This window comes from Etheostoma spectabile, chromosome 20 (genome assembly GCF_008692095.1).
Source record: "Etheostoma spectabile isolate EspeVRDwgs_2016 chromosome 20, UIUC_Espe_1.0, whole genome shotgun sequence".
In the NCBI taxonomy this organism is placed as follows: domain Eukaryota; kingdom Metazoa; phylum Chordata; class Actinopteri; order Perciformes; family Percidae; genus Etheostoma; species Etheostoma spectabile.
In genome coordinates, this window is record NC_045752.1 from 19837428 (window position 1) to 19845400 (window position 7973).

The 7973-nt window shown below is 39.9% G+C and overlaps 1 long non-coding RNA gene across 1 annotated transcript; it reads right to left on the reverse strand.

The window, feature by feature from the left end:
• Positions 1-5228: 5228 nt before the first annotated feature.
• On the reverse strand, positions 5229-7697 carry LOC116669802 (uncharacterized). The gene is made up of 4 exons (XR_004326854.1): positions 7629-7697; positions 6576-6701; positions 6141-6306; positions 5229-5483 (listed from the first exon to the last, which is right to left on the reverse strand). It is a non-coding gene; the product is annotated as an uncharacterized LOC116669802 (long non-coding RNA).
• Positions 7698-7973: the final 276 nt, after the last annotated feature.

Consider the following 7973-nt stretch of genomic DNA (forward strand, 5'->3'; position numbering starts at 1 on the left):
CCCCCCCCCCCCTCCCGGAGACAAGGTAGGATCCCACTCTGTCATTTAGGGTAGAGTTATAGGTGGTCTGGAGGTAAAATCCTAGACAACCAAAGCTAAAAGTTACAGGGTTGATTGATAATGTCACTTAATCTCTACATTTATCATATAGATTGGCACAGTATTGTTATATGTTCCCTTCATGTACAAATGTATGATATAACTCATTAAGCAACACTCGTTAAGCAACATAATCAGGTTGAAATTCTAATTTAGTTTAATATGTGACAACCAAAAACCTCCAAACTTATACAGTTCCCTATGTTGGGAATCAAACTGTCCAATAACTTGTGTGTTGTATAGCAGCTACATCAGACTAAAGCGTTCTGCATGCTCATTTATGGCAGTTTTGTGTTCGTAGTAGTGTGTTTACACTGGAAAAGTGACGATCAAACTATGGTAAAAACAGTGTGTATACAGTATCACGATTACTCTGTCTCTGATTAGTTTTCTTATGTTGTATCGCAATAGAAAAGCTGGATGTAAAATGCAAAATTCAGTGTGTTTCCGAGCCCTTAAACCGGAGACATTTAACCTTTTGAGTTGTCTTCTCGTCAAAATTGAAAATCAACACTTTGTCGACGCTTTTTATCAATGGTTTTAACTTTTTCTCATGTTTTTGTGGATGTTGATGGATAATCCCAGACTGGAATATGTCAACTTTTACTCAATACTATTTCAAAAACACTTCCATTTGTTTTTCCAAACGCTATAAAATTGAATAAGACGCCCCAAAATTAATGAAAGTAGAGATTTGTACTTGCCAAAGAGCGTTGGGTGGAATCAATCATGTTATTTTGGGGAATTAAAAAGAACATTGACATAGGTAAACGGGTCAATTTGACTCAAACGGAGACCTTTGGCAACACCGAGGCCAATGTTTTGCCGCCTGATTGGCTCTTATCAGTCATGAGGTCTCGTTCTCTGACACTAAGTGTATGTAAGTATGTATGTAAGTGTGTACGGAGATCGCTTTTGGCTGAAAACGTAGCAATGTAAATGTGGCCTAAGCACGTCCTTACTCTGTGGAGACTGGTCTGGCAATGCAAGACTACCACAGTATTAACCCCTGTATGGTATTCAGGTCAAATTGACCCCTTTCAAATTTTTACAAGAAGAAAAATGTCACAATTATACTTTTTTTTTTTTTTCTACCTGAAAATCAATGGCCTTGCCCTGTTTTCTGTGATAAACATGTATTCCTGACTCAAATCAGAAAATTATTCTGGATATGACCACAAGAATGATCACATAGTGGATTTTTAACATGAATTATAACCTTATGACAAATAAACGGTTCCTTTTGTCCCTGTGACCGTGCGTGATGTAATCTCTGAGACAGCGTAATGTTCATTTTAAAACTTAAAACCCATTCATTCTTACCTGACTGGAAGATGGAGGAGGGACTGAAACAAATTGCTTTGCAATTTATATTACAGTGTATTTTTGGACTCTTCTATTTTACTGACAGTAAAGTAGAAAGTAATTCACACACACACACACACACACACACACACACACACACACACAGTTTCATCTGCAGTGACAACACAAAGCAAGTTGTGACACTCTGCTGGATGAAAGGAAAGACAGGATGTGGGCAGATGGGTCGAGAGGTTGAAGCATAAAAGGATGTGGTATTTGTTCCAAAAAAATGTAAGCAAAAAAGATGAATTTGGTTTCTCTGCTTTTTTTGGTGCTCCCATGGTTTCACACTGCAGCTCTAACACACTTTGATGTCTTTTAGATGGTAACGTTTGACTTTCGGTGACACCTTCCAAGTTCTCCTTGTGTTTAATCAAACTGGAAAAAGGTTAACCATCTCACACACACACGCACACACACACCTCTACAGCCAGCCATGTTAGTAATGAAGTTTTGTTTTCCCCAGTGCAGCGTTATGGGACTTTTATGTATTTTTTATTTTTTGTATTCATTTCTGTGGCACACAGCTATGAGCTCCATCAGTCCACGGCTCTATAATAACCAGACAATCCTACGGTATATTGTTAACAGGATGGATGTGAGGTTGATCCCTTTAGGGGGATTTGCTGATTTAAAAAAAGATAAGACAATCAAAACAATCCTAAACTGCAGTCCATCCAAACTTCCCTTTCGCGAGCCGCATCAACCAGCTCCGACTGGGGGGTCCCGAGGCGTTCCCAGGCCAGGTTGGAGATATAATCCCTCCACCTAGTCCTGGGTCTTCCCCAAGGCCTCCTCCCAGCTGGACGTCCCTCCACCTAGTCCTGGGTCTTCCCCGAGGCCTCTTCCCCGAGGCCTCCACCCAGCTGGACGTCCCTCCACCTAGTCCTGGGTCTTCCCCGAGGCCTCCTCCCAGCTGGACGTCCCTCCACCTAGTCCTGGGTCTTCCCCGAGGCCTTCTCCCAGCTGGACGTCCCTCCACCTAGTCCTGGGTCTTCCCCGAGCCTTCTCCCAGCTGGACGTCCCTCCACCTAGTCCTGGGTCTTCCCCGAGCCTCTTCCCCGAGGCCTCCTCCCAGCTGGACGTCCCTCCACCTAGTCCTGGTCTTCCCCGAGGCCTCCTCCCAGCTGACGTCCCTCCACCTAGTCCTGGTCTTCCCCGAGGCCTCCTCCCAGCTGGATGTCCCTCCACCTAGTCCGGGTCATCCCCGAGGCCTTCTCCCAGCTGAACCCCTCCATCTATCCTGTTCTCCCCTGGCCTTCTCCCAGCTGGACGTCCCTCCACCTAGTCCTGGGTCTTCCCCGAGGCCGCATATAAGCTCCCAGGTCCAAGGCCCCGTCCTACTTCCTCTTGCCACAACTTCCTGTCCTGCTGGGAGTAGTTGGTGTACTACTCGCTGCTGGTGCATATAATTTGGGAATTGATTGACTTGTTTTCTGAAGCTGATTAAAGGGTTCTCTGCCGTTTTTTGTTTTGACCCCCTTTTCTCCTGTTTTGGGGCCAGCCAGGGAGACTAGCACTGTGTATTTTGGTTTGACACTGTATCTCAGGTGCCATTTTCTTTCCAGGTAGTGTGGGTTTTTGTTTGTTGTTTTGGCCTTGGAGACCCTGACGTTTTTACAGCTTCTATTTTTGGTTGGGTTACAGTTTAATACCCATTTTTGTCTATCATATATATATATATATACTATATATATATATATGTGTGTGTGTGTGTGTGTGTGTGTGTGTGTGTACTATATACATACATCTAATTTATGTAATAAAACTTACTTGTTACGGTACTTTGACTTGTTAGTCTCTCTTTTGTTACTTTGAGTTGATTTGTGAAACGTCCTAGCTTCCCCTAGACAGAAAACTTGAGGGTCGTAACACCCATCCGTTTATTTCATTCTTTCAGAGCTAGGATGTGTTATTTTTAGTGTTCTCTTTATTTTTTTTGAGCAGTGTATTTTGCACAAACACACTGCTGCACTCCTCCTTTTATCTTTCTAAAACAGTTTAATTGCGCATCTTTGTCAGTTTCTTTTTAAAAAACTTTTTGTTTGTTCTGTGTTCGTGTCCTTGACTGTAGCATTACTTTGCTTTATTCTTTACTTCTTTTTTAATATCTTTGTTTTTGCTGTATGCTCCCTATACACCAAGGCAAATCCTTGCGAGTCTAAACTCGCTCGGTAATAAATCTAATTCCGATGCGTCGAGTGGGTGTGAAGGTCACAGTTTGAGCGTGCAGTGTACCCATTAATGCAGCTCCACAAAAGGTACAAAGAAATGAGAATTTAGGAGCAGTGGAGGTTGGCGTTTGGTATACAAATGTTGATGAATAGCTAGTGTATACGGCTTTTTCTCTTCCTCCCCATCTTTGCACAGGAATGCATGTAATCTATAGTAATAGGTTTGCAGAAAAGAATCCACCTGTGCCAATCAGAAGGTTGCTGGTTCCCTGGCCCTGCAGTCCCGTGTCAAAGTGCCCTTGGGCAAGACACTGACCCCGAGAAGCCCTCAATGCTGCGCCATCGGTGTGTGAGCGTGTATCTGATGAGCAGGCGGCACCTTGTACAGCAGCCTTGGCTACAGTGTGTGAATGGTGAATGGTTCCTGCATGATGTAAAAGTGATTTGAGTAGTCGTTAAGACTAGAAAAGCTCTACATAAGAACAGTCCATTTACAAGTACATTACATCCTGAATATAATAAATCACCCAAAGTTGAAATGGCCCACGGTTGTTGCACACACTCGGTAGAATATATACATACAGTAGTACAGGCCAAAGGTTTGGACACACCTTCTCATTCAATGCATTTTCTTTGTTTTACTATAAACTGTGTGTGTGTGCAGGGGTGTGGTACATAAGTGTGTATAAAACTCTTGCTTTACAGGCTTTTGAATGTAGTTTTACATGAAAAAAAGTGATATCCATGCAATGTTTTGGCATAAAAGGGTTAAGAATATATGCACTGTTAGACTTTTTATTGTATTTTTGCGGTAACTTACTGGCAACGTGTTGCCAGTAAGTTACTGTAACTACGCGATTACAGTATCATAACTGTAATTGCTTTTTACAGTATAAAAACCCTTACAGTAACTTACTGGCAACCCCGATTACAGTAACTCGGCAACACGTTGCCATAAGTTACTGAACTACCCGATTCCAGTACATAACCGTAAATGTTTTTTACAGTATAATACCCTTCTGTAACTTAGTTTTACAGTATTAGATACCCTTACTGTAACTTAGTTTTACAGATAATACTCTTACTGTACCTTAGTTTTACAGTAGTAAAAATACCCTTACTGTACCTTAGTTTTACAGTAATATAATACCTTTACTGTACCTTAGTTTTACAGTAGAAAAAGTACCTTACTGTAACTTTTTTTACTGTATATACCCTTACAGTAATCATATTATAATACAATTTGCTAAATAATATGAAATTGCCTTGCTGTTATTTATTTATTGTAATTGTGGTTCACAATGTTTTACACTATTTGGCATTGGCTGTACAAACATTTTAAATATTTTACATAAATTCTATTGAATTTAATAAATTCAAATAATTGACTTTAGCCCATGTACAAAGTAATACATTTTTATTTTCAGTAAAACATCAGGAACAAGATATTTTTTTACTCTGAAAGTGCAAAAGAACAGAAAATTGACTACAAGTGTACTAAAACATTTCAATATAACGCCAAAACACTGGGCAGCATTCAGAGGCGAATACAAGTCTGAACATGTAGTACCATTTGAATTGACTCTCAAAACGAATTGAACATTTTAAATCCCGAAGAAAACTAAATAACCTGTATTTGCAAATGTATACAAAATGTGGTGTGGTTGTTACCACAAAGCTGAAGTTGTTGGGCTTTGGAAGGAGGAACAGTCTGCTTAGAAGGATTTGTGGAGGCCGGACCCATAGTACTGTTGCTTGCTGATCCACATCTTCTGGAAGGCGGACAGAGAGGCCAAGATGGAGCCTCCAATCCAGAGATGCTCTGGTGAGGTGGTCCATACTGGACTGTATGAGAAGCAGAGAAATGATCATGAGTTTTTCTCATCTAAACTGTTAACAAACTTAAAACTTGTGCATAAACAGAATATGACAGTATACAAAATAAGTCACCAGTAGTGAAGTCCCCAGATAATTCAAAGGTTCTTTCTACTTTCTTTTGCTGTCTGTCGATGTGTTTGGTGATGATGATTTTGGAGCCGTTTCACAAAACTGATCTAACTAAGGATCTTCCTCTTTAAGTAAAAGGTTAATCCGTTAGATCCTTTCCAAGGGTGTCAGAAACTTAAATAATTTGTTGACACCATCAGTGGCAAAAACAGAACTTTTAGTGGCGAAATTGACGACGCACATTGCCCTATATGATTACTTAGAACCCGGTTTGAAAGCTGCAGTCACAGTGTTCTCGCTCAGTACTGGACCAACTTCAAAGATTGTTATTCTTATCATCCTTATACAAAAAAAACATAAGAAAACTTAAAATTAAAACACACACTTGTAGCTTTTGCTGCTAACTGTGACCTCTGCTTACACAAGTGGTAAATACAAGATGATTTAGTTGTGTCATTGTTGGAGCAGGAAGGGTACGTAGCCGCACCACTTCATCGTACTGTGTAATCATTTTTCTGATGTTAACTATTTTACATCACACAAGAAAATGCTTACCTAGTTTGATGTCATCCACTCAAATTCGGTGAGCCGTTGGAGGAAGGTGGTGACTCTGGAGCTGATGCTCGTCACCTTTCTTTGGACGACTCTTCCCGTCTTGTAGCTTGTACCCACAGTAGCAGTGCACTTGGTGCCCTCATCTGGGTTGATCCTTAAGAAGAATCTTAAAAGAAAAACAGGTTTAAGATTTTCATAATCAAGAGCAGTCATCTTTAAATACAGCCCTTTATTCACACACACACACACACACACACACACACAACACACACACACACACACGTATGTGTTTGTGGTTCCTGTTTAAAGGAAGTGGGACATTGCTCATTTCCACAAGAAAACCTATAGTTTGCCGTTAGTAATGTTTTTTCACATGTCTACAGAATATTTCTAATTCTTGAGTACACAGGTTGCAAAACGTATACCTGTACATACTTTTTGTTGTATGAGGATAGATTGTTGAAAGGGATCATGTGCTCCTGTGGGTCATGGGGTCAAGCCTTCTTCCAGCTTTCTTCTTCCTCCCATCTCTCTCAGTTGTTCCAGTCACTGGTTGTTGTTCTACATTTGAAATGATGAAAAATTATTTTTTAAAGTGCATGCATGGGGTTATAAATACAATTACAACAAGATAAAAAAATGCATGCATTAGTATGCAGGTAACCAGTATAATGTAGGTAACTCTTATATTGTTAGAATAACACAGAATGTTATGTGATGTATTAAAAGTTCATCACTATGTCATTATAAAGAGTCCTTAATTAATTTGTTTAACAATCTGTCAAATTTAAGTTCAAGGGGCTTGGAAAATACATACTTTTCTTTTCCACCATAAACCATGGTAGAAAGCAATAATACTACTGCAAAGTAAGGCACTGAGGCAAATCTTTGCTGGACATCACGATGGTTTTAAGTGGCCAAACCCTGAAGCTAAGGCAAAAAACTACTCTCCATAAATGCTGGAGGCACTGAATTTGCCACCAAAACTAGAGCTTAATGTGGTTAACGATGAATTAAATTTACCACACGTCTTTTTTTAGCTAAAAAAACTACCCAAATATAGCTGTAATAAGTTGTGCTTAATCATTCTAAAACACTGACAAACCAACCAACAGAATTGGGAGTTTAACGTTAGCATTAACCGGAGGTAATGTTAGCCAAAATACGGCAACAGCAAGCTCATAAGCTAGCAGAACCGACCTTAAACTCCCAGAATATGGGTTACATTGTATTTCAGACAATGGTGTGACAAATAAAAAAGATGTGCCGAACAGCGAATGTAAAACAGTAGTGTTAGCTTTACCGAACGTCGTAATTAAGCTAGCTAATCCTCACCATGGAAATGTTAGGTTGGAGCGCGTCTGTTTTCCTTCGGGAACTAGTTAACAGCTTGCTCTAGCCCAGCTATGACAGGTCGGTAAGCTAACATCGCCGCTTCGAAGGCTATCAGCAAGATTTTAATGTCACAGATTAGCAAAGATTGATCACCTTAAGCTGCTCCAGCTCTCTCTGAGTAGAGTGTGTGACCGGACTCTGCTGCGCACGGACCAAAGCGGTACTCCTTTGATTCTCAGCCGCTACTTCTTTCAACACCTTTGAAGTATCACCCGCTATTCTTTTGAAGTCGTGAGTCATATCACAAAATTTAAATTACCTTCGCAGCTAAAAGCATAATAAATGTAAATATAAATGTAATATCTTTATAAAATGAATAATTTAATTGTATAGAGTATTTTTTTTCCATTTAATTTCTATGCTTCTTTAACATTAACTAAATATTTTATTGAAGTCTGTCTTATTTAACTACAGTATCACTACTGCTGTTGTTTTAAC